Raw genomic sequence first — 27,993 nt, forward strand, 5'->3', positions numbered from 1 at the left:
GAGGGGTTTCCAGAGTTTTGGGCCGGGGGCAGCTGAAAGCACGGCCGCCAATGATGGAGCGATTAAATTGGGGATGCGCAAGAGGCGAGGATTGGAGGAGTGCAGGGATCTCGGAGGGTTGAAGGGCTGGAAGAGGTTACAGAGATAGTGAGGGGAGAGGCTGTGGAGGGACTTGAAAACCAGGATGAACATTTTAAAATCGAGATATCGCGTAACCGGAAGCCAGTGTAAGTGAGCGAGCTCAGGGGTGATGTGTGAAGGGGACTAGGTGCGAGTTAGCAGTTTGGGATGACCTGAAGTTTACGGAGGGTGGAAGATGTGAGGTGGGCCAGGAATACAGCACAGAACGAGGTCATTCGGTCCATCGTGCCTGTACTGGTCTATGAAAGACCTGTACATTTATTCCCTCTCATCTGCTCTTTCCCCATAGCTCTGTAAATGATTTCCCTTCGAGTATTTAGCCAATGCTCTTCTTAAAGTTGCTACTGAATCTGTTTCAACCACCCTTTCAGGCAGCGCATTGCAGGTCACAACAACTCGCTGAGTTTCCTCCTGTCGCCTCTGGTCTAATATCAATCATCTTAACGTCAGGTCCAATTTCACGTTTTGCTCCGAAACATGCTGCACTCAGCTCATGTCATGTCTCAAATTACTAATATATACTTCAAAAGGGAAACATTTGTACTACTATGGGGTGTGGGACTAATTAGACAGCTCCTTCAGAGAGCCAGCGCAGGCACGATGGGTCGAATTCCTTTCTTCACGAATGACAGATTCTGAGATTGTAATACTTCATGGGGGGCGACGTGCTTTGTTGGCGCCTCGTTGGTTTAGGGGTCTGACTCTCCTTCAAATCAAATCAACTTTTATTGTCATTGTGGAGTTTCTTCTAGTTGTAAAATGCGGGAGGTCTCGGGTTCAAATCCCACCCGAACCCCATTTATTGTTCGTAAAAACTCGCCTTCTCGCAGCTTATGGACACTGTAGAAAACAACATTCCTTTATATAGGGAAAAAGCAGATTTTGCGCTGATTTTCCCACATTGTCCGAGCGTCACGGGAGTAACGTGAAAACCAACCAGCCGGGAAACTGAAAAGGCTTTGTGATGTCATCGGCTCTGTGGTGCACTTGAGATCTGATTGGATCTGTGAACAATGAATGAATGAATCAAGATGCAGCATTGAGAGGTTATGGGTTGGAGTCTTGTTTCAGGTCAGGGCTCCTTGATTCCGGGGCTCGACAGGGTGATTTTACAGCATAAACCTCAACTTGGTGATGAATGTCCTTCAGGAAGGGAAACTGCTGCCCCGACACTTTCTGTTACACAAGTGACTCCAGTCACAGCCCACTTTCCCTCGGAGCTGGATTGGCGAACCGCTCTCCAGAAGGAAACTCACCACCTGCTCAGGGCAACTCTTGGAAAACAAATTAAAAAGATGGTCAAACTCAAGTCAGTCTGCTGGGCGCTCAGACAGGTTTCACACTGGACACATGCAGCCAGCGGACAGGCAACGAGTCACTGACAGTAGTGACGGGTAGCACAGCACCGCCTCCCAGAGCTGATCAGCCATCCTTTCAGACCGGTTCAGGAAGAGAGCTTGAAACAGCGGCGCTGGGAGCAGGATTCGCATCTGCGCAGAAACAACTCGCTCAATTTCATGTCCAACGCCTTAAACACTCGGTGATCGCAGCTGCAAGCGGCCGGTGCTGCGGCTGTAGTTCAGACTGGGTCGGTCATCACAGGAGCTCTGTCAGACTGCATGTCCTTTCAGGCACGTTTCTAACTGAACACCTGCAGCGCGGGTCTGTGCGGACATTGCCTGGTTCAGATGGAAGGTATTTGCCTGCTGCGTTAGACCCGGGTTCGATTCCAGCCAATGCAGGATCTTCACATTTTGCTTTCTGCACCCCTGACATCGACTGAATTAGGATAAACTTATTGGGATACATTATCGTCCTAATGAACTGTCTGGTGGAGCAGTGCGGCGCTTTAGAAGACAGGTACAAAAGGCAAAGTTGTTTCGCTGTCAAGTGCTCTGCTCTGCTCGCAATTGCATTCGACCTTGAACCCGCTCTGGACATTAATCTCACTGAAGCAGAGTGTGACCGCTGTGTGTCTGTCAGCGGGTAGGTGACGACGTTGGTGTTGAACCCGCTCTGGACATTAATCTCACTGAAGCAGAGTGTGACCGCTGTGTGTCTGTCAGCGGGTAGGTGACGAGGTTGGGGTTGAACCCGCTCTGGACATTAATCTCACTGAAGCAGAGTGTGACCGCTGTGTGTCTGTCAGTGGGTGGGTGACGAGGTTGGGGTTGAACCCGCTCTGGACATTAATCTCACTGAAGCAGAGTGTGACCGCTGTGTGTCTGTCAGTGGGTAGGTGACGAGGTTGGGGTTGAACCCGCTCTGGACATTAATCTCACTGAAGCAGAGTGTGACCGCGGTGTGTCTGTCAGCGGGTAGGTGACGAGGTTGGGGTTGAACCCGCTCTGGACATTAATCTAACTGAAGCAGAGTGTGACCGCTGTGTGTCTGTCAGCGGGTAGGTGACGAGGTTGGAGTTGAACCCGCTCTGGACATTAATCTCACTGAAGCAGAGTGTGACCGCGGTGTGTCTGTCTGCGGGTAGGTGACGAGGTTGGGGTTGAACCCGCTCTGGACATTAATCTCACTGAAGCCGAGTGTGACCGCTGTGTGTCTGTCAGCGGGTAGGTGACGAGGTTGGGGTTGAACCCGCTCTGGACATTAATCTCACTGAAGCAGAGTGTGACTGCGGTGTGTCTGTCAGCGGGTAGGTGACGAGGTTGGGGTTGCTGTGGGCCGCTTTCAATCGAGGCTGGGACACGATGCAAGGAGGAGGGTTGCTCCGAGGTCTGGAATACATTGTGAGTCGGGAGCGGGACAAATCGAAAGCAACCAAAAACAGAAAACCCAGTCAGCAGATTTGAGGATCTGTCGATCCGCTTTGGGAAAGTGAATCAGAGCAGAATGAAGGGCGACTTGTCCGACTGCCCAGAAGCGATCAAGGCACAGCTTGGTCGGCGCCTTCCCCTGGTTTACGACGCTGGAACATTCCTCACACAAAATTATTCAGCCCAGTGAAGAAAATTCTAACAGCCGATAATTTATTCTACCGATTGAAGGAATGCCGAACATGGTAACCAAGTGATGGTGGAAAGTTTATTAACGTTGTTCCATACAATCTAATTTTGATGAACTTTGATCTTTTCTCATTTTATAGACTGTAATTTGAAGAGTCTCGGTAAAAATTCAGTGTTTCTAAGAGCAGGGTGTGAGTGAGCAGCTGGTGAGTGTAACCGGCTCAGGGCTGGATTCAGGAAGCTCTCTGACAGTCTCTCTCTCTCTCTCTCTCTCTGACGGGGTGAGTTAATTGACAGCTGGAGGCTGTTGGTGGTTTGATTAATGCAGGAACTTCCCTCCAAACCATGTTATGATTGGCAGCTGCAATCCACTTGTTTGTCCAGGACAGAAACTTGAACAAAAGTGAATCAGTCCCGAATCATTCTGTAACTCTTTGAAAGAGAGGCAATTTCAGATACGATGGCCGAGTGGTTAAGATGTTGGATTCGAAAGTCCCGGGGTTTGTTTAGCTGAGGCTCGACCCTACTCGCGGCGGATCTGTTCAGAAGTTCTAAATCTGCTTTTTGTTCATTAATCCTCTCTTTACTCAGAGCGTTGACCCGGAAATTGCTCAGCATTCTCTCCACTGCTATTTCTCAAACTCGCAGCACCCGCATAACCGAGTGGAGAAGGCGACTGATCTTCGCTGCTGCGCGTAATCTTATCCGAATAATTGCAGGGGCGATCCGTCCGTGGCCGTTTTACACACTGGGCGAGAGCTGTCCTAATGTTCCCAGAATGTGCAACACGCGGATGTTCCTCCCCCAGAGTCCTCAGTCTCTCCGGTATCTCTGCATCCAGTGGCGGGAGTTGCTCTTCCGCTGAATTTTGCTGACAGAAGGTGAATCTACATTTCCAGCATTGTCGATATTCCCATTCCCTCAAAGAACGAAGGCAAACACAAGGAGGGAATTACGTAGAATGACGCTGAGCTGTGTGCTGGTTGCTGCGGGGAATTACTTGATTAAACTGCTGTTCTGCCCCTACAGACACTCGGTGTCTCCAAGCCTTGAGTCTTCCCGACCTGTACCACATATCTGTAGACTTAGGTTGAAGTGTTTACAAACCTACTGGGAGCGGAAGAGATACAAAAGCAGAGAGAGAGACCGAGAGACAGAGAAAGGCAGAGAGACACAAAGCAAGGCACAGAGAGAGAGAGAGATTGAAAGCGAGTTATTGAGAGTGAGACAAAGCGATAGGCAGGAATATTGACAGTGAGAGCGACAAGAAGCGCAGCAGAGAGATTAGGAGATGAATCTGTACTTGACGACAATGACTATCCTTGTAATGAGTAATGTAAAACTCGACCTTGTCATCAGCTCTGTGGCGCAATGGATAGCGCATTGGACTTCTAGTTAATGATCACTGAAAATCATTCAAATGGTTGTGGGTTTGAGTCCCACCAGAGTCGCTATTTAGCCAGGTTCCGGTGGTGACATTTTGCAGCAAAGCCACAACTGGTTCATTGATGCCCTTCAGAGAATGGGAATGGTCAATGAGATCGCCTGAATTGTGACTGAAGAACAGGCCAGCTTCAATCTGCGCACCTACTTGAAATATTTTGTTCATTCCATTCTACTTTCCTGAATTACTTTCCCTGCCGCCTCAGTCATTATTTCTTTCTTTACCGTTTTCTGCTGGTGTTACAGGTTAGATCAGCAGTGGCCGCTCAAGGAAGCCTACGAAGTCCATCAGGGGAAAAAGATTGAGAAAAAACTAGTTAGGGAGCGATAGAGAGATTCATGCAAAGAAAATGAAGGGTTTATGGGACATGTCTGTGCGGAGTTTAAGGTGGAGCCTGGGAGAGATTCCTCCCGTCTCCTGAAATCCACAAACTATTCCAAGACTTGAGCACAAACATCTAGGCTGAGAGTTCAGTGCAATACTGAAGGAGCGCTGCACTATCGGAGATGCCGTCTTTTGGATGAAACTATACACCGAGGCTCTGCCTGGCCTCTCAGGTGGAGAGTAAACACTATTTGGACGAAGAGCAGGGTAGGTATCTCCGGTGTCCTGACTAATATTTGTCCCTCAAGCAATATCACTAAAACAGGATATCTGTTCATATCTTATTGTGGGAACTTGCGGTGCGCAATTTCGCTGCCGCGTTTCCTACATCACAACAGTGACTACATCTGCAAAAATGCTTCATTGGCTGTAAAGCTTTTTGGGACATCCTAGATAAATGCAGGACATTTTTCTTTTGATCTTCTATACCCAGCACCAATAAACTTAGAACTGAAACGATATTTGTAGAAAGGGTTGTGAGACTGTGGAATGCACTGGCCCAGAGTAGCAGATTAAAAATAACGTTTAAAAACCGGCAGCGTGTGGGAGGAAGGGGAGAGAGTGGCAAGAGAGCCACAGATAATCTCACCGTGGAAACCATTGGCCCCGAATCTGCTTTAAATCCTCCACTGTATTTTAACCACAATTATTGTCATATTGATATATTGAAGCATTTGAGCAATACAGGAGATTTAACGCTGCCTCTGGGTGGATATATTTAAACTTTCAGCAGCCAGTGAACAGGGAGCAGATGCTGAGGTTGATTCTTGCCACGGCACCTTCCCGTGCAAGCGCTGGAGATGTAGCACCTGCCCTTTGACCTCCTCCCTTCCCACCATCCAGGGCCCCAAACACTCACTCCAGGTGAAACAGCAAAGTCCTTGAACTTCTTTCAATATAGCAAACTGTATTCGCTGCTCACACCATGGGTCCCCTCTACATTCGGGGGACCAAACGCAGATTGGGTGACCACTTTGTGGAACAACTTCATCCAGACCACAAGCATGACACTGATCTTCTGTCCTCGGCTTCCTACACTGTTCTAATAAAGCTCAACGGAAGCTCGAGGAACAGCACCTCATCTTTTCATCTGGACTCAATTTCATTTAATCAATTTCAGTTCATCAATTTCAGTTCATCAATTTCAGTTCATCAGTTTCAGTTCATATCCACTGTTCCCATTTTGTGGACAGCAGCTGTTGGTAATGACTCTGCTGTTGCCATTTACACCTCCTCTGGATCCATCTTTTGTTTCTTTGCTTCTCCCAGTAACACCCCTATAGCCTTGCACCATCACCCCTTTTGTCATTTAATCTTTCCTATCACAGAACTTCCCCTTGTTCTTTCCTCCGCTCACCCTTTGCCTGCCATTTTATTTGCTTAAACCTGTTACATTTCTTATTTGTTCCAGTTCTGATGAAAGCTCATCGATCTGCAATGATAACTCTGTTTCTCTCTCCACAGATGCTGCCCGACCTGCTGAGTGTTTCCAACATTTTCTACTTTAATTACAATATGCCTGCTGCTTATATTCATTATCCTGCAGCGTATTCGTACTGTTCTCAACATCTTCTATTACAGTTAAATATCAGAGGCGTAACAGTATTGTAATGACTGATGTGATGAGACTTGTGGTTACACGACAAATTGAATATCACAAAACCAGCCCAATAATGATTGCGGAGGTAAAACACACGGTGCAGGGTCAGTGATTGGAGAATTTGCGGTCATGCAGTTCTAAATGTATCGACTGGATTCTTGCCCCAATGACTATTTGTATGAATGGGACATGTGACCCCATCTCTGGTCGGCCTGTCCTGCCGGTGGGCCAGGATATACCCAGGGATGGTGATGGGGAGTCTGGGACGTTGGCTGAAAGTTGTGATTCTTTGAGTAGGACTCTTTGAGTATGACTATGTCAGGTTGTTGCTTGACTACTCTGTGGGGCAGCTCTCCCACTTTGAGCACAAGCAAGTGAGCAGGACTTGGCCGGGTCGATTGGGTGAGGTTTTAGACCACACATAGAGCACTGTGAGATGTTCTGATATACCACACCATAGTAACCATATGTAGGTTAGGGTATACCTGTAGGTTTTAGTAAACATTATTAAGAACTATAATATGTGAAATTGTATGATAAAAGCCTGTATAAAATGGCGAATGGCTGAGAGAAAAGCAGGATGGACAATTATGCCAACTTGACTGAAACTGCTGTGTTTTCAATTACTGAAGTAACGGAATGTAGTGCTAAGTTTATGGGGACTGGTGGAGACGAGGAAGTCAGTAATATAATGCTTAAAGAGACAAGAACTAGGGAAAGAGATAAGAGTTGTAGACATCCTTCATTGAAACAGCTATAGGATGGACAGACTGTTTAGAAAACATTTTAAGAAATGTTCTGTGAAAAGTGAACATCTAAGATAAGGGTACTTTGTTGTGCACAGAAAGTGACCTAGTGGGATTAACAAGGTCATAAGATGGCTAACGAGGGAAGCAATACTTTTACCAGGTGTCAGAGGGTTAATTACTGCCCTGTAGGCAAAACGAGAGGAAAAAGCTATAATGATACAGGTTTTGAACACCAAAAGTAGCGCGCAACGCGTAACCAGAGATTGATAGGAGCTTCAGTCAACAGATCACAGCAAGGACCCAAACAAGCGAGCTTCAGTCAGCATAACACAGCGAGAACCCAAAGAAGCGACCTTCAGTCAACAGAACACAGCAAGAACCCAAAGAAGCGAGCTTCAGTCAACAGAACACAGCAAGATACATCAGGAGACTGCACCACAGTCACTCGGAAGGAACACCAGGGTTCAATGAACAGACTGTGACTATCTTCTTGTTCAGTATTACATCTTTCTACTGGAAGTTTAATGCTTAATAAACCTGTTTTATTATACACAATATACCTGTACCCAGCGTGGTTTGTGTAGTCACGGACAAATTATTATAAGGGCTTTTGAAAGCTACACATATATTGGCCTTGGAGGGAGTGCAGTTCAGGTTTACCAGAATGAAAACCGGACTCCAAGGGTTAAATTAGGAGGAGAGATTATACGAATTACGGTTGTGTTCCCGATAATGTAAAGGTTAAGGCGAGTTTTGAACGAAGTTTTCAAGATATTAAGGTGAACAGATAGTACAGATAGAGAAGAACTATTTCCACTGCTTGGGGAGTCTAGGACTAGGGGTTATAGTCTAAAAATTAGAGCCAGATCTTTCAGGAGTGAAATTAGGAAACACTTCTACACGCAATGGGTGGTAGAAGTTTGGAACTCTCTTCCAGAAATGACAATTGATGCTGGATCAAATGTTAATTTTACATCTGAGATTGATACATTTTTGTTCACCAATGGTATTAAGGGATATGGGCCAAAGGCGGGTATATGGAGTTAGGTCGCAGATCAGCCATGCTCCTGTTGAATGGTGGAACAGGCTGGAGGGGCTCAATGGCCCACTCCTGTTCCTATCTTCATATGTTGTATAAAATTCAGCTTAAACCACACCTGGAGTACTGCGTCCAGTTCCTCTGGAATGATATATTGGCCTTGGAGCGGGTGCACCGCAGATTCACCAGAATGATACCGGGGCTAAACGGGTTAGATTATCAAGATCAGCTGCACAGACTAGGCTTGTATTCTTTTGGATATAGAAGATAAAGATGTGATATAATTAAATACTTAGGTTACTTTCCGTTCCGCTCTGTAACACACTGACCTGTTAGCTGTTTCCAGATATTGTCGCTCATTTTCACCATTGGATGTGCTGCAGTCCGCTGGCAACAGGCATTTAAACCAAGCAAAATTTCAGCCCCGGTGGTGAATGCTGCTCCTGACGGATTTCTCAGTCTCCAGGCTCTGGCAGGGATTGAAAGGCTCTTGTGTCACACTAAGTAAAGTTAGAAGTCATCAATATAAGATAGTCACCAATAAATCCAATAGGGAGTTCGGGAGATAGTTATTTACTCAAAGTACGCGCTACCATAAGGAATAATTGAGGTAAATAGCATTGATGCATTTCAGGGGGAGTTAGATAAGTACATGAGGGAGACAGCAATAGAAGGATATGCTGAAAGTTAGATGATGTGGGCTGGGAGTAGGCTCGTGTGCAGCATAAACGCCAGCAGAGACCAGTTGTGCCGAATGGCCTTTTCCTATGCTGTTCTTTCGAAGTAAAGCGTCTGAAAGGTTCACAGATCCGCACCTGCTTTAGGCTCCAGACATTAATGTAATTATTTTTGCGAAGCCTCTTAATAGCCTCGCGTTCCTGTCTCTCGCCACCTCTGGCAGAAGGACAAACTCCCCGCAGAAACTATTCTGCCCGAGCCGTCATCGCGGGATTCTTTCATTTTGTGGTTTTGAAACAGGACAGAGACACAAATCTGTATCCTTCTTTGACCCTGTGATTCGCTATTCTACGGGTATGAGAGAGAGAGGGAGTGAGAGGGACAAAGAGAGAGTCAGTGAGAGGGAAGGACGAAAAGGGAGAGAGAGAGGGAGAGAGGGAGAGAGCGAGACCAGGGGAGAGATATAGACATCCTTGTCAACCTATTTAATTGTTATCCCCAGCAGTTTGTAAAGATGATCAATGGAAGGACGTGTATTTTATCGCTTTTCCCGACTTCAGAACGTCCCAAAGCACTTTACCGCCAATTGTGTTAGAACTTGGTGTTCCCGCCCTGGACTTGGGAAACTACAGCAAATTCGCAACAGCTTCTTCCTCTCTTTCCCTCTCTCTCTCTCCCTCTCCCTCTCCCTCTCTCTCCCTCTCTCTCTCCCTCTCTCTCTCACTCTCTCCCTCACTCTCTCTCCCTCTCTCTCTATTCCTCTCTCTCTATTTCTCTCTCCCTCTCTCTCGCTGTCTCTCTCACTCTCTCTCTCTCTCCTTCTCTCTCTCCCTCTCTCTCGCTGTCTCTCTCAGTCTCTCTCTCTCTCCCTCTCTCTATTTCTCTCTCTCGATTTCTCTCTCCCTCTCTCTCGCTGTCTCTGTCTGTTTGTTTCTCTCTCTTCCTCTGTCTGAATATCTATCAGACGGTGTCCCTCCTTCTTTATAGCTGAACAGCGACATGCAATCGCAGCCTGTCCCGGGGTGAGTTACTATGGGGAATCACTGGGTCCACAGGCTCGCTGTAAGGACTCCTCCTTAGATGGGAAGCCCGGAGAGAGAGGCAGATGCGCACAATGTGGAAACAGTGAATAATGGCACCTTAATTCGTAGTTATTTCTAACATTTTATAATGTTCTATTTGAGATGCTTTGCACTCCAATGACTCACTATCTCTGCGCCTGTTTCTTCGTTTCCCCCTCTCTGTGTAACTCTCTGTCTGTTGCTCCTATTCTGTCTCTCTCTCTGTCCCTATTTCTGCCTCGTATTCTGTTTCTCAACCCTGCTGTCTCGCTCTCTATCTCTCTCTCTCTCTCTCACTATCTTTCTATCTGACTCAGATTCATTCCCTGTCTGTGTTCCTGTCTCTCTATCGCTATTTCTCTATCTATCTAACTGTGCGTGTGTGTGCAGCTGTGTTTGGATTTGTGTGTGTGGATCTCTGTACACATGAACAGGAGTAGACCATTCAGCCCCTCGAACATGTTCCGCCATTCAGTTAGGTCTTGGCTGATCTGTATCTTAACTCCATTGTTGCTGTAACCTTTAATAACTTTGCCTAACAACAATCTATCGATCTCAGTTTTGAAATGTCTCTGCTTTCGCTTCTCACTCTGTCTATTTGAATTGCTCCGCAGGTCAGGAAGTTTTTGCAGGGAGAGGTTTTAGATGCTCAGACTGGAAGGAAGTTTAGAGTGGTGTTCCCCAGGAGTCGATAGTAGGACCGCTGCTCTTTTTGATGAAGAGTAATGAACTTGGGTACAGAGGGCATAATTTCAAATTTTGCAAATAATACAAAAGACAGTAATGTAGTAAACAGTGAAGACGATAGTAACAGACTACAGGAGGACATATACAGACTGTTTAAATGGGCTGACACGTGACAGATGAAATTTAACACAGAGAAGTGTGAAGTGATATATTTCGGTAAGAAGAATGAGAGGCAAAATATATTAAATGGTACAATTTTAACATGAACAATTATTTTCTTTAATCGGCTCCCTCTGGAGATCACTGGCCCCGAAACTGGTCAGAACGCTCTCCCCTGCATTTTACTAACCGCCTCTAAATGATACAACTTTAAAGTGGGTGCAGGAACAGGGAGACATGGGGTGTGCGTACACAGATCTGAGAATCGGTCAGGACACGTTGAGAAGGCTGTTAAAAATCACATGGGATACTTGGCTTTATTAAGGATGTTATGCTAAAACTTTAAAAAAACTGGTGAGGCCTCAGCTGGTGTATTGTCTTCAATTCTGCGCACCACACTTTAGGAAGAGAGTCAAGGCCTTGGAGAGAGTGAATAATAGATTTACTAGAATGGTACCAGGGGTGAGGGACGTCATTTATGTGAAGAGACTGGAGCAGCTGGGTTTTTTCTCTTTCGAGCAGAGAATGCCAAGAAGAGATTTGATAGTAATGTTCAAAATTATGAACGATTTTGATAGAGTTCATCAGGAGAAAAGTTTATAAAAGTCACATTAAAGATGATAAAAACCTCTCCAGGTAAGGATGGGGATCGAACCCATGACTTTCGGTTTAATAAAACGGACTCCTTACCACTTGGCCAGCGCACCGTCAGTGGTCTCTACCTGCGAGCTTCCTGGGTAGAGAATTCTGAATCGTTTCAATTAGGTTGAAATAGCACAGGCACAAATAAACTAAAATAAAGCAGGATACTGGAGCGGGCGGCTGATCCGCCTCATTTGCATGAATACTTTCATAAAACCTTTCACAGAAACAATAAATCATACATCACAGAAGGAGGCCATTTGGCCCATCGTGCTCTTGAATGCGCTATCCAATTAGTCCCAGCTTTTTCCCAATACCCTGCGAACATTTCCTCTTCAAGTATTTATCCAATTCCCTTTTCAAAGTAACTATTGAATCTGCATCCACCACCCTTTCAGTCAGAGCATTACAAATCATAACAACTCGCAACGTCAACAAAAATCCCATCATCTCCCCTCTGGTTCCTTTGCCAAAGAAGAAAAATTGGGTAGACGGAGTTGTTTTTTTGGAACAGAGGAGGCTGATGGGAGACTTAATTGAGGTGTATACAGTTATGAGGGACATAGATAGAGTAGACAGGAAGGACATATTTCCCTTAGCAGAAGGATCAATAACCAGGGGGCCATGGATTTAAAGTAATTTGTAGAATGCTGATCTGTGGCGCCGTGATTGTATAGTGGTTAATACTCTGTGTTGTGTTTGCAGCAACATCGGTTGAAATCCAAGTCACGGCACAACTTGCTTTACATCTTCTGTCCCTTGCGGCACCTGCTAATAAAACTCAGAATCATCATTATTTATTAAAGGAAGAAATCTGTCTCGATTGTGGTGAAAACCTATTTATTTCTTCAAAACCCCGCGCTCTCATACCTCTGCCTTATTCTCCATAATTCACACTCGCCTGTTCCAGCTTTTTCTTCCTTCCACAACCATTAGCCCTTCTTCACTTTCCTCCTTTCATTTCATTGTCACTTTCCTGCGGTTTCCCCTTAATCTGACATTCACTTTTACATACTTAGTGTCAGCTGTGGCTCAATGGGAAGCACACTGGCCTCTGAGGCAGAAGGCCGTGGGTTCAGATTCCTCCTGCAGGGACTAGGGCATATAAATCCAGGTTGCTCCTCCAGTGTAGTACTGAGCGAGTGCTGCACTGTCCGAAGTGCCGTCATTTGGATGTGACGTTAAATCGAGTTCCTGTCTGCTCTTTCAGGTGGATGTAAACGATGCCATGGCACTATTTCGAAGTAAGAGCAGGGGAGTTATCCCCGGTGTCCTGTCCAATATTTATCCCTCAATCAGCATAACAAAAAATATATTATCTGGTCATTATCACATTGCTGTTTGTGGGAATTTGCTGTGCGCAAATTGGCTGCCTCGTTTCCCACATTGCAACAGTGACTACGCTCCAAAAGTACTTCATTTGCTGTAAAGCACTTTGGGACGTCCGGTGTTCATGAAAGGCGCTATATAAATGTAAGTATTTCTTTAACTTACGCCATTAAATTTTTCTCTTCTATCATCGCTGTTCCCGGGGGCACATGTCCCATTCTCACCAATGTACATTAGTGCCCTGAAACCACTCGATAGATTTAGATCTGGGGGATCGCTCAGCAAAGAAGCAATGCGAAAGCGGGGCCGGACTTCGGAAGGAGAGTGGTCCGATTGTTCATTACATTTCCTTGGGGAATCTTGTGATAGAGGGCCTGTTAACTGAAGAACTGGATTTTATTATCTTGGTGGTTGGCGCATTTCCCAAAACAGTTGAGGTGCGTTAGCAACGGGCAGCACTTCCTAGCTAAGATCGAGGGATTAAGTGTGAAATATTGGCCCGCTGGTGGAGTGCAGTAAGATCGAAAGCATTCAGCCTTAATCTTAACAGGTCTGTTGATGTGTGCGATTGAACCAGTTAAAGGATAAATGAAAAGAGCGCTAGTGGGTGAATGCAGCGATTACAGGAGGTTGGCCATAATTGAAAGGTCTTTGAATGCCCATGGCATGGGATCCTGTGTTCTTTGTGAAGAGCGGGAGCAGAATAAAGTTTAACAGAAATAAAATGTACAGACTTGGTGCCAATCAGAAAACTGCGCTGGTCTAAGATCGATAAAAAGCTGGAAATTAAATTAATTTTCAAAGGATAAAGTTAAACCTTTTTCCAGCTCCCTCATCATTTGCTTTTTCTGTTAATCTTTCAAGTGGTGTAAAGCCCGTGTAGATTAGAGTTCGCACTTAGCTTCTCCCATCGATGTGAAAATGAAACAGGAGGAGGCGAGGATTGCCCCGAACAGCAGAGCCGGGCACTGACTCTATTTCTGTTGCTGCAGGAGTTGTTCTAGTTCCTCTAAAGATTCCCCTCACCATTGAAACGCCTGTTATAACACACAGCCTTTAAATGAGCGGTTTTATTACATGTTGGAGAGCTTTCAATAAATCTGCAAAAAGACGAGGTTAGGACTGGAATTGATAAGACATCGATCACAGATTTAACATAGATACATAGAAACATTGTAGCTAGGAGCACGAGTAGGCCATTCTGCCCCTCAAGCCTGTTCCACCATTCAATGGTATCATGGCTGATCATCCAAATTCAGTGCCCTGTCCCTGCTTTCTCCCCAAATCCCTTGATCCCTTTAGCCTTAAGAAATATATCTAACACCTTCTTGAATATATTTACTGACTTGGCCTGAACTGCCTCCTGTGGTAGAGAATTCAACAGGTTCACCACTCTCTGGGTGAAGAAATTCCTCCTCACGTCAGTCCTAAATGGCTTACCCCTTATCCTTAGACTGTGACCCCTGGTCCTGGACTCCCCCGCCAGCGGGAACATCCTTCCTGCATCTAGTCTGTCTAGTCCTGTTAGAATTTTATAAGCTTCAATGAAATCCCCTCTCATTCTTCTAAACACTAGCGAATACAAACCCAATCTACCCAATCTCTCTTCATACGTCATTCCTGCCATCCCAGGTATCAGCCTGGTGAATCTTCGATGCACTCTCTCCATGGCAAGAACATTCTTCCTCAGATAAGGCGACCAAAACTGCACACAATACTCAAGGCGTGGTCTCACCAAGGCCCTGTACAACTGCAGCAAGACATCCTTGCTCCTGTACTCGAATCCTCTCGCTATGAAGGCCAAAATTCAATTTGCCTTCTTAACCGCCTGCTGCACCTGCATGCTTACCTTCAGTGACTGGTGCACAAGGACACCCAGGTCTCCTTGCATTTCCCCTTTTCCCAATCTATTGCCATTCAGATAATAAACGGCCTTCCTGTTTTTGCCACCAAAGTGGATAACCTTGCATTTATCCACATTATACTGCATCTGCCATGCATCTGCTCAAACACCGAATCTGTCCAAATCATACTGGATTTTCTCTGCATCCTCCTCAATTCACACATGCCCAGCCAGCTTTGGGTCGTCTGCAAACTTGGAGATATTACATCTAGCTCCTTCGCCTAGATCCTTAATATATATTTTAAATAACTGGGGTTCTAGGACCGATCCCTGTGGCACCCCACCAGTCACTGCCTGCCACTCGGAAAAAGACCCGTTCATTCCAACTCTTTGCTTCATGTCTGCCAACCAGTTCTCTATCCAATGTCAGTACCTTACCTCCAATCCCATGTGCTTTAATGTTGCACACTAGTCTCTTATGTGGGGCCTTATCGAAAGCCTTCTGAAAGTCCAAATACACCACATCCACTGGTTCTCCCTTAGCTATTCTACCAGTTACATCCTCAAATAATTTCAGTTGATTAGTCAAGCATGATTTACCTTTTGTAAATCCATATTGACTTTGTCCGATCCTGTCACTGTTATCCAAGTACTCCACCATTACATCTTTTATAATGGACTCTAGCATTTTCCCCACTACCGATGTCAGGCTTATAATTCCCCGTTTTCTGTCTACCAACATTTCCCTACAAATACTGATATGATTCAGTTCCTCCCTCTCATTAGACCGTATGTTCCCCGACATTTCTGGGAGGTTATTTGTGTCCTCCTTTGTGAAGACAGAACCAACGTATGTTTTTAATTGGTCTACCATTTCTTTGTTCCCGATTATAATTTCACCTGATTCTGACTGCAAGGGACCTACGCTTGCCTTTACTAATATTTTTCTCTTCATATATCTGCAGAAGATTTTACAGTCAATTTTTATGTTACCCGCAAGCTTCCTCTCATAGTCTATTTTCCCCTTCTTAATTAATCCATTTGTCCTCCTTTGCTGAATCCGAAACTTCTCCCAATCCTCAGGTTTGCTGCTTTTTCTGGCCAATTTGTATGTCCTCTCCTTTGAGCTTATGCTATTCCTAATTTCCCTTTTTAGTCACGGTGGAGTCACCTTTTTTGTTTTATTTTCATGCCAAACAGGGATGAACAAATTCTGTAGTTCATCCATGCGATCTTTAAATGTTTGCAATTGCCTATCCACCGTCAATCCTTTAAGTAATGTTCCCCAGTCCATCCAAGCCAACTCGCGCCTCATACCATCGTAGTTTCCTTTATTTAAACTCAGGACCCTAGTCTCTGAGTCAACTACTTCGCTTTCCATCTTTATGAAGAATTGTATCATATTATGATCGCCCTTCCCCAAGGAGTCTCGCACAAAAAGATTGCTAATTAATCCTTTCTCATTACATAATACCCAGTCTAAGATGACCTGATCTCTGGTTGAATCCTCGACATATTGGTCCAGGAAACCATCCCATATACACTCTAGGAATTCCTCTTCCACAGTATTGTTACTAATTTGGTTAGCCCAATCTAACATCAGAATCAGGCTCATTGTCCAGTGAGGCAGTAAACTGCGAACAAGTTATAAGGGAATGAAGGAAGGAGGGATGGAAGGGAGGAAGGAGATCTCGATTCGATCTTCATTCATTACAGCTGGGTGAAATGATAGTTTCAGAAAGTATGACAATTTTTACCAAACAGGGAGAGAAAAGTTTGGCCCAGAAATTCAGGTCTCCACGGGTGAGTACGCACGGGGTACTCACCCGTAAGCCCAATGGAAGTGCTGGTTTCCTGCATGCGCTGCACATGCGCGGGAAACCGGCACTTCCGTTCCCCTGAAAGCAGGGGTTCAGAGGTGGGACGCGTGCATGGGAGAGGCTGCGCGTGCGCATCGAACTTCGTTTTTTTTTACAGGTTTTCCCAGGAGGGTATGTCTCCAGAAGTTAGACATGTAAAAAGCAGGCGTAAGGCCTGATTTTTACAAGGTAAGTGGTGAATTAATTAAATTAAAACATTTTTTCCACCGGTTTATTATTTTAAATACTTTAAAGCAAGTTAAGTTTATTTTTAGCCCCGTTAGAATGTAAAATTATTTTTTTCAAAAATTTAAATTATTGTTTAAAATAGTTATTTCATGTAATTTATAGATGATTTAAAAATGTGTTTTTTTAAAGAAAATTATTTGAAGATTTAGTGATGTTTTGGGGCCGTAGTATTTATAAGTTTTGACAGCAGTTCCTGTCAATCTTATGAATGAAGCATTCCCTGCTCCAATTGGCTCCCCATGGCCCAGGTGATCCCAGGGGCCGCATCGAACTAACTGCGGCCCAGGGATATGCAAGCACTGCGCGCCGGCAGTTGGAGGAGGCCCAGGATCGCAATTCCACGGGGGCCCGCAGCTCAACGGCTGGCGCGCAAGGTAAGTGCAGGTCGGAGGTTTGCACCCACGGGAAGCCCCCGACCCGAAGTCTAACTTGGGGACTGTAACATTTTCAGGCCACGTATCTCCCAACTAGATTAGCAATCGCTCTCACCAACCTCGATCTACCTTTATTATCCAAAATGAATCATCCAAAAATCCCTTTTGTTTCAGTATTTCTGTTTCCAAACGGTAGAAACAATCTTTAATAATGTCCTCTATGCCGCATGTCCTGCCCGTGCTCCCAGATTGACAATGTGGAAAATGTGGAGCAGGCTTCTGGAAACAAACAGATTTACATATTTACCTCACAGTTTCGACACATCTGGGACTGAATTCCCGCTGTTATTAATAAATTGCCGATTTCTTGCCATTTACTGAACGCAGGCTCTGCACTGATTTTCTGGCAGTTATTATTTGAAGACTTGTGGAATGTCTCCCGGCCGAGGAAATTGTTTCTATTAAAAAGTCTCGCATTAATTGGTATAAATTCCCTAAGCGAGAATCACACCCCTAGACCAAAGAGCCGCTGACACTGCTCTGAGTGTTCAATCTCGACAATGACGATTTCACTGGTTTGGAGATATGTAATTTGCTACGAATTCATAAAATTGAAAAGAGCCACAGCAATCGTTACAATAAACTAAACCCTCCGATATTTAAGAGAAGTGTAAGATGTTGAGAACAGTATCGAATATTGTGCAGGATAATGAAAATAAATAGCAGGAATATTGTGTTCTGCTCCCACATGACGCAGATCAGCCTCAGCCTCTGCTCCCTGCCCGCCGGCTGCTGAAACCATGACTCTAGATTATAAGCAGATTCTAGGTTGGAGATAAGTAGTCAGGGTAGAGCCTAAACACCGCGGGGTGGGGGGGAGGTCAAATATATAAAGCAGTTATTTTAGGCCAGGGTCCTCGTTACAACTTATATATTGCTCAAAGGCATCAATGTATGAATATGGCATTAAATGTGTTTAACTATAGTGGGGGGATTTAAAGCAGATTCGGGGCCAGTGACTTCCAACGTGATCTTACCTGTGGTTCTCCTGCCTCGCTCTCCTCTTCCTCCCACACCCTGCCGGTGTTTATAACTTGTATTAAATCTGCTGCTCTGGCCAGTGCATTCCACAGCCTCACAACCCTTTCTACAAATACCCTTTCACCGCTTGACTTCTCTGTTTATTAGTTATGAATCACCTTGAGGTGCAATGGTGGCTTTTGTGACGTCAGATTAAAAGGCAGCCGATTGGAAACACGTTGGGGTCAAAGTTTATTTTTACACAGAATTGAACCTAAATCATTCAAGATAGAATATTGTATTTGCTGCATCAGAATAAACAATATCTTGTCATGAATGTTAGCTCATTAGTTCCCCAGTGTCAGAGGAAGAACTGTCTAATCTCCTCATTTATTTAATGTAAGACACAAACACAGGTATTCATTAAGAATCAACTCACCGATTGACACTGAGATAAACGCAGCAAGAGATACAGACAGCATCGGGACACAAGGCGGACAAGAGAGATGGATAAATACAGAACGGCCTCAGGCTCCACCAGTCAGCTGATAGATATCAGTGAGTGGAAACAAATAGCAGAGGCGTAATCTGGCTCTGTGGCTTAGCTGGTTATTAGTGCCTGTTAGTAAGACAGGAGATCGTGGGTTCGATTCCCTGCAGGGCCTCTTTTTCCTTTATGACTCTGAAGGGGTGAGTTTCTTCTCGTGTGAAAGGGCTGCAATCCTTTTAAATCAGACTGTGGCTGCATTAGTTCCCATTCTGGATTGAGACTCTAGTTGCTGTGAGACATGGGTCGAATTCCACTACTGTCATAATTTCTGGCGGTGTTGATTTTGGACTTCTCCAAAAATCCAACTTTTCTAAGCAGTGCCGTGCGTTACTTTGCTTCAGTCAGCGCAAGATGACAGCAATTGGAGTGTGGCGCTGTGAACATATAGTGGTCAGTTCTTTTGCTTTGTGCCCGTAGCAACCTTTGTTGGGATCCCAGTCACGGTATAACTCGCTTTATATCTTTTGTTCTCTGCAGCAAATGCTGATAGAACGCAACAAGAAATCAATCATTAATACAGGAAACAAATATTATTTGTTGGTGGTGAAAACCTATTTACTCCTTCAAAACCCCGCGCTCTCACATGCCTGAGCTTGATGCTCCATAATTCAACCACGCCTCTTCTCCCAGCTTTTTCTTCCTTCCACAATCAACAGCCCTCCTTTTCTTTCCTCCTTCCATTTCATTACCACTTTCCTGAGGTATTGCGTTAATCTAACATTCACTTTCACCTACTTAACTTCACCAAACTTAAGTTTGCTCTGCGACCATCGTTGTTCCTGGGGGCTTTGAAACCAGTCGATAAATTCAGACCTGCCGGACTGCTCGACAGACAAGCATTGTGAAAGCAGGACCAGCCTTCGGAAGCAAAATAGCCGGATTGCACACGGAATTTCCTTGGCCTAATTGATAAGGCGTCTGATGTCGCTGCTAATCATAATCGGAATTGTTGTCAGTCACGAATCATTCTGTGTGTTAGTCTTTTCTAAAAGAGTGCGATTTCAGCTGCGATGCCCGAGTTGTTAAGGTGTTGTGTCCGAAGTTGCTTTGGGTTTACCTGTGCAGGTGCAAAACAAGCTCGCTTAATTTACAATATATCCATCTTTACCTGAATCCACTTCACTGAGATTTTCCAGCTGTTTCGACCCGAAACTTCAGACTCTAATTTCTCTGCATGGATGTTGCCTGGCCTGCTGAGTTTTTCCAGCATTTTCTGCTGTTATTTCATTATATGAGGTGTTGCCCTGGATTTGCTCACAATCCTCCCCACAACTTCTTGACGAAGGCAAACTTTTTCTTCTCTGTTCTGAATCTGACATCAAACAAACCATTTCTGACAGGCCCTCACCTGAAGTAACGGAAGGCCATTTGCTTACAGGAGCTGATTGTATATTTTCAGCATTGTAGATCTGGGTGCACGGACAGGACAAGTGGTGAAGAGGAATTTCTTGCAGATTAGTTCTGTTTGGATACAAAAAATAGCAAATGGTATAGCTGAGTATTCTGCAGACGGGAGACGAGGTGGCCGAGTGGTTAAGGCGATGGACTGCTAATTCATTGTGCTCTGCACGCGTGGGTTCGAGTCCCATCCTCGTCGTTTGTGTTAAATTTTTGACGCATTCGGTTCTTTTCACATTCACCTTTACCGTCATGTCCAAATTCACCTTTTGCTCCCAAGCCTGCTTCATTTAGCTTATGTCATGTCTCAAGTTACCAATATATACTTTAAAGGGAAAACACTTGTAGGTCTATGGAGAGTGGGACTAATTAGAGACAATGCAATTCAGTACCGTCAGAATCTGAGATTCGAATACTTAATGAGTTTCACATTTATATGTCGGCGTCTTGTTGGTCTAGAGGTATAATTATCGTTTTGGGCGTTTCATAGCTAAATTGTGCTAATTCCTGGGTTCAAATTCTGGTTGAACCCCACTACATTTTAGTCAAAATTTAGCTTCTTACATCCGATCGACATTGTAGAAAACATAAATACTTTCCATTAAAAACATGTGATTTCGCGTCGTTTTTCCCCTAACTTTCGAAATCCCAGAGCTTCACAGGAGCAACTGAGTAAAGTTAAAGTGTTCGGCTTTGTGTCTTATTGGGCGGCTTACACCCGTGTTCGATTCTGGCCAATGCAGGACCTTTACATTTTGCTTTCTGCACCCATGAGCTCGCCTGAATTGGGATAAACGTACATTCAGCGTCAATCTTCTTGAAACACCTTCTGCCCTGAATATTAGTCAGTGCTGCTTTGTCTAGCGCTAGAAGGATGTGAGAAGCTGGCTTTTGAATTGGTCCCACGGGTGCCGAATTCAGAACACCATGCAACTCACCTCAAATCCCAAAATATTGCCACAGCTTCGGGCTCTAACCGCCTTTAACAAAATCCATCCTCCCAATCCTTCTCCATTCTCGCTCGGGGCTCAGCGTCTCCCTCCTTGTGGAAACTCGGAGCTGTTTCCCTGAGGTTTGTCCCACGGATGCGATGGAATGGATTTACCTTCCTTAACTCAAATTATTACCCTTTTCCTTGAAAGGAGAATGACGGAAAGTTTGATACAAATGTCTTTTTTGTACTGCCTTTCATGAAACTTCTTTAATTTAAAATGTTAGCCGAAGTACTTTAATAAGAATTGCAGCATTTGCCTGTTATATTTTCATACGAAGCATTGGCCGGGAGCACGAAACCGTATCTCCCGCGATACAAGCGCAAATTTAGCCCCTGAACCACCAATGCTTACCGGATCTAAAGCTTCAATTCTCCAGTCACAGTCTTGTTTCTGATAATGCAAGGCTAAAAGACAATGCAAAATAATACAGAGTCTGGAAATGAAATTATTCAGAAAATGCTGTAAACACTCCGCAGGTCCGGGGTCATCTGTGGAGAGGGAAACACCGGGTTAATGTTTCAGGTCGAGGAGCTCGCCTCAGATCCAAGGTTTACACCAATCATTTCAAAAAAATGCTGGTCGTTTCCATGCTCTGGTCAGCGTGATTTCCAGATAGTGTTATTTTGTTGCTTAATATCACAAATTATACAACAAAGCTGGGAGTCCACGCCAGAAACGTCTGTTTATAAACAGGCACTTTAACCAACTAACCCACGGAGCCAAAGCATTTTACCTGGCTTACAGGAATTGCCGGTCCCTCTGGTATCACTTATCTTTGATTCTCCATCTATGAGTTGTTTCTGAATCTGAGTGTTTGTGCTGCTGTGTGGGTGAGTGGCAGACTTAAGAGGTGTCCTGCTCGCGCTCCCAGATTGACAATGTGGAAAATGTGGAGCAGGCTCCTGGATGCAAACGGATTTACATATTTACCTCGCAGTTTCGGCACATCTGGGACTGAATTATCGCTTTTATTAATAAAATCTTGTTATTTACCAGACACAGGCTCTGCACAGTATATTTAGGCAGCTTTTATTTGAAGACTTCGGCAGTGTTGCCAAGCTAAAGGAATTGGAGCTGTTTGACCAAAAAGCAAGAAACTCGTCTGCGTTCTCTCGCTTTTCAGTCAGTGGAATTCCCTAAGGGAAAGTAAGTTGCAAATTTTGAAATTGTGCCCTGTACACCCAAGTCCAAGTCATTACCATATATCAAGAAAATCAGTGGTCCTAGTCCCGATCTCTGGGGAACACAACTGTATACCTTCCTCCAGTCTGAAATACAGCCATTCACCACTACTCCCTGTGTCACTGTCACTTAGCCAATTCCATATCCATGCAGCCACTGACCCGTTTATTCCATGATCTTTAACTTTGCTGGCAAGCCCTATTATGTGGCACTTTGTCAAACGCCTATTTGGAAGTCCATGTACAGCACATCAACCTCATTGCCCTCATGAACCCTCTCTGTTACCTCATCAAAAACTATGTCGAAACTTACAGTACATCAGGAAACCATGTGGTCGGCCGTGCTTGTGCTGGTTATTTGTCCCACATCCCACGTTTTGTGCATAACCCTATCAGTAAATATTTACTTCATTTAGTAAAAGTTAACATGTTGATTAAGGGATTGTGTTCCATCAGCAGGTGCCGCAGAGAACAGGAGACATAAATCAAGCTGTGCCATGATTCGGATTCAGATCCGAGGTTACTGCGGCCACAACGCAGCGTATTAACCACTATACGATCAAGACGACACACTGCAATTTTGTCCTGACCACAGAAAAGTCACACACTGCACTGTTTAGAAACGGTAGATTTTTGGTAAAGAGGCGATAAGGTGATTTCTGAATCCGTGAGTTTGTGCTGCTTTGTGGCTGAGCGGCAGGCTTGAAGAGAAGTCCTGCCCGCACTCCCAGATTGGCAATGTGGACCAGGCTTCTGGAAATAAATGTATTTACATATTTACCACACAGTTTCGGCGCATTTGAGACTGAATTCCCGCTTTTAATATAAAATCGCGGGTTTCTTTATATACACTGGACACAGGCTCCGCACAGTATGTGTGGCACTTTTTATTTTAAGTTTTCTGCAATATCGCCAAGCTGAGGGAATTGTTGATTTTTTACTAAAAAGCGAGGGGCTCACCCGGGATTTGAATCTTCGCCTCTCGCATTTGTAACAGCGAAATTTTCTGCGTGAGAATCGTACCCGTAGATAACATCTCTCTTCCCTGTCTTTGTCTCTTAGTCTCTCTGTGTTTTACCCTGATGGACTTCTCAGGCTTCCTTGAACGGCCGAGGCTGATCTAACCTGCAACACCAGCAAAAAAGGGTAAATAATGAAATAATGACTGAGGCGGCAGGGGAAGTAATTCAGAAAAGTAAAATATGGACTTTCAAGACGAATCTGGTGAAGTGAGGCTAATATTGTTGACTTGAAATATTTTGGTATCACTTGATATTGTTGAACATTGAATTAGAAAGTGGGATTGGATGGACAGAAGCGGCCTGAAAGAATGGCTGATCGGCTGTGGGTGGCAGCGAAATCTTACGGCTTCGTTTCCAGCGGCTCGTTGGTCTCGGGGTTTTGATTCTCACTTAAGTCCATAAGAACATAAGAAATAGCAGCAGGAGTAGGCCATTTGGAACCTCGAGCCTTCTCCGCAATTCAATAAGATCATGGCAGATCTTCTACCTCATCTCCACTTTCCTGCACTATCCACAGATCACTTGATTCCCTTAATATTCAAAAATCTATCGATCTCTGTCTTGCACAGACTCAAAGACTGAGCCTCCACAGCCCTCTGGGATAGAGAATTCCAAAGATTCACCACCCTCTGAGTGAAGACATTTCTCCTGATCTCAGTCCTAAGTGGTCAACCCTTTCTTCTCCTGGACACAGGCTCTGCAGTTTGAGGATTTCATTGATTGATATGGGAGAGGTTCCCTGGTTCAAATGATTTCTTTCCAGAGGCACGATTGACGTTTCTCCAGGGAATGTTTGAGCTCCAGAGGACAGAAAGCACAGGGTTTGTCGACACAACACACGTGGAATAAAGCAAATATTTCAAGGAGCTGAGCAGGTTGAAGCTGACATGTTAATTATTCACAATTCAGGCGACCTCGCTGGCGATTCCCAGTCCTTGAAGGACATAAATGAACGAGTTGTGGTTTTGCTGCAAACGTTCATCACCGAAATCTGACTGAACAGCGGCTCTGGTGGGAATGGAACCCAAAAACTTTGAATGACTTTTTCAACCATTAACTAGAAGTGCATCGCGATATACATTGCAGCTCAGGGAGCATCTGTGGAGAGAAAAACAGAATTAACCTTTCAGGTCGATTACCCTCAGTCAGAACTGGAAAAAGCTGGAGATGTAACAGGTTTTAAGCAAGTGTAGGGGTAGAGAAAGGGGGGAGGGGAGGAAAGAACAAAAGGAAAGGTCTGTGATAGGATGGAAGGCAGGAGGGATTAAGAGGCAAATGGATGATGGTGCTTAAAAACCTGCTACATGTCCCATTCGCATCCATCTGAATTGGTGCTTTGAAACCAGTCGATCCATTTAGACCTGTGGGACCGCCCGACAGACAAGCGCTGCGAAAGCAGGGCCAGCGTTTGGAACCAAAGCAGTTCGATTTTACCCGAAATGTCTGTGGGATATCAAGTGAACTGGAGAGGCTAACTGAAGAACTGGGTTTTGTTTACCTGGTAGTTGGCGCTTTTCCCTAAACAGTTGATGAGTGTGAGCGATGGGAAGTGGTTCTTAACTGCAAATGAGGGGTGAAATATGCAATTTTGGCAAAATGATAATCAAACAGGATAATGGACTTGTAGGAGGGAACAAAGAGCGTAAGAGACCCTCCGCATGTATCTGACGAGGTATGGGACGCTCCGGATGTAGCAGACCGGGTAAGGGACGCTCTGGATTGATCAGACAGGGTAAGGGACGCTCCGGATGTAGCAGACCGGGTAAGGGACGCTCTGGATTGATCAGACAGTGTAAGGGACGCACCGGATGTAGCAGACAGGGCAAGGGACGCTCTGGATTGATCAGACAGGGTAAGGGACGCTCCGGATGAAGCACACCGGGTAAGCGATGCTCTGGATGCAGCAGACAGGGCAAGGGATGCTCTGGATTGATCAGACAAGGTAAGGGGCGCTCCGGATGGATCAGGCAGGATAAGGGTCGCTCCGGATGTAGCAGACAGGGTAAGGGGCGCTCCGGATGTAGCAGACAGGGTAAGGGACGCTCCGGATGGACCAGGCAGGGTAAGGGACGCTCCGGATGAAGCAAACAGGGTAAGGGACGCTGCGGATGTAGCAGACAGTATAAGGGGCGCTCTGGATGTAGCAGACAGTGTAAGAAAAGTTCCGGATGGGTCAGACAGGGTAATGGACGCTCCCGATGGATCAGATAGGGTAAGGAATGCTCCGGATGGATCAGACAGGGTAGGGATGCTTCCGATGGATCAGACAGGGTAAGGAATGCTCAGGATTTACCAGATAGGGTAAGGGATGCTACGGATTGATCAGACAGTGTAAGGGACGCCTGGATGTACCAGATAAGGTAAGGGATGCTTTGGATACACCAGGCAGGATAAAGGACGCTCCGAATGGATCAGACAGGGTAAGGGACACTCCGGATGAAGGAGACAGAGTAAGGGTCGCTCCGGATGAAGCAGACAGGGTAACGGGCGCTCCTGATGTAGCAGACAGATTAAGTGACGCTCCTCATTAATCAGACAGGGTAAGGGGCGCTGCGGATGGATCAGACAGGGTAAGGGACACTCAGGATTTACAGGATAGGCTAAGGGGCTCTCGGGATTGATCAGACAGTGTAAGGGACGCCACGGATGTACCAGACAGGGTAAGGGACGCTTCGGATACATCAGAGAGGATAAGGGACGCTCCGGGTTTACCAGACAGGGCAAGGGACGCTCCGGATGTACTGGACAGGGTAAGGGACGCTCCAGAGGTAGCAGACAGGGTAAGGAATGCTTCAGATGGATCAGACAGGGAAACGGACGCTCCGGATGTAGCAAACAGGGTAAGGGACGCTCCGGAATAATCAGACAGGGTAAGGAACGCTCCAGATGGATCAGACAGGTTAAGGGACGCTGCGGATGGATCAGGCAAGGTAAGGGACGCTCAGGATTTACCAGATAGGGTAAGGGACGCTCCGGATTCGTCAGACAGTGTAAGGGACGCCCCGCATGTACCAGACAGGGTAAAGGACGCTCCGGATTTACCAGACAGGGTAAGGGACGCTCCGGTAATACCAGGCAGGGTAAGGAACGCTCCGGATGTATGAGACAGGGTAAGGGGCGCTCTGGATGTATCAGACAGAGTATGGGGCGCTCCGGATGTATCAGACATGGTAAGAGACGTTCCTGATGTGTCAGAGACATAAGGCATGCTCAAGAGGTGCCAGATAGGGGAAGAAACACGCAGGGCCTATCAGACAGGGTAAGGGGTGCTGAGGATGTATCAGGGAGGCTGATGGATGCAGAGTTATTACTTTCTAAACCTCACATTTTCTGAATATCAATAAAAGCAAAAGTTGAATCCGGATGGAACAGATGGTATGCCGAATGCCACGTGGGGGAAATGAGAAGGTAGAATGGGGTCGGACTGGACATTTGGCAACGCTCAGCAATACATTTATAACTGTCACAGATTCCCCCACCCAAAACATTAATAAATAATACAAATAAATCCAATTAAATTTATAACGAACAGAGGCGCAATAGCATTTATATCTAACACAACAGGAACTCAAAATACATTATAATCCAACATGGACAGACCCAAATATAGTTACAACTATCACAGGTGATTGATTGCTAAAAAAAATACCTTAATTGTTTGTCATTAAAGCCATGATATTTACATGGCAGTTTGCATTGACCTTCCTCCAAAGCCGCTGGAGATTGTTGGAGAATGATTTGGGTCCTGACCGATTATTTGTTAGGCGGATTAGAACAGGTTTTGAGCACAAGTCCAATATTAGAAGTCAACGGTAAAAATGGTCTCACGCGAGAACTTTCGCAAATTTCAATCTACAATCCCCAAAGTGAGATTCATACCCCTAGACTTAAGAGTCACTCTGTCTAGAATACAGACCCACTGAACTGGTTATCAAACGTAAAATCAAATGGATTTGTCATGTATTGCCCATTGCATTTTGACTGATTCAGGTAAGGAGAGTATTGGAGACAGCTGTTTTACATTCTCAATACCAATGTTCTGTCACGTGTGCCTGCAGTTACATTCCCGTTCCAGGCCCTCTTTTTACTGCGGATGAATTGCCCGGAATGTGCTTGGAGAAGTGTTAGAATAGCAGTACAGCCCTTCCCACTGTCGCTTCCTCTACATCTCCGTCCAGCATTTTCACCAGTGCAAGGTTTATCAGCTTGAGCTACTGTTTAATTTGTTCTCGGCATTAACTGTGTTGATCCTTTAACTTGTCCCACTACACGGCATCTCCAAATTTGACGATGCAACTCAAGGGCATTTCTCATATGTAAACCTGTAACATCTGCAGAAGAAAGATTCAATTTCAGCGATTCCAACAACAACGAGTCGATCGATAGCAACCTCGACCATCCTCACCTACACACTACCGATGCAAATCTCTGCCCTCCTCTGCTTCAGTGATATCTTGTTTCTCAGTGATGGGCAGTTTACGCTCTCTGAGGCTGCAATCGCTACTTTCAGCCGGCAGCGGGCGCTTGGAGACAGCGGAGCCGGTCTGGCGGCCTGAACTTCGCTGCTGTCGCGGCCCCACTCACTCCCGGAGCTGGGGAACAGCAAACAAAGTCATGGGTTTGTTGCCA

The 27,993-nt window shown here is 45.3% G+C and overlaps 1 long non-coding RNA gene and 1 other non-coding gene across 2 annotated transcripts in view; both read left to right on the forward strand.

The window, feature by feature from the left end:
* LOC147093198 (uncharacterized) overlaps positions 1 to 27,993 on the forward strand; it is a 369,734-nt gene that overhangs the window by 282,302 nt on the left and 59,439 nt on the right. The gene's annotated exons all lie outside the window — the stretch shown is intronic.
* trnas-gcu (transfer RNA serine (anticodon GCU)) lies at positions 20,284 to 20,365 on the forward strand. Its single transcript has one exon. It is a non-coding gene; the product is annotated as a tRNA-Ser (tRNA).

Source organism: Somniosus microcephalus, unplaced genomic scaffold (genome assembly GCF_052327205.1).
Source record: "Somniosus microcephalus isolate GS21.2 unplaced genomic scaffold, FLI_Smic_1.0 unresolved_chr1, whole genome shotgun sequence".
NCBI lineage: Eukaryota > Metazoa > Chordata > Chondrichthyes > Squaliformes > Somniosidae > Somniosus > Somniosus microcephalus.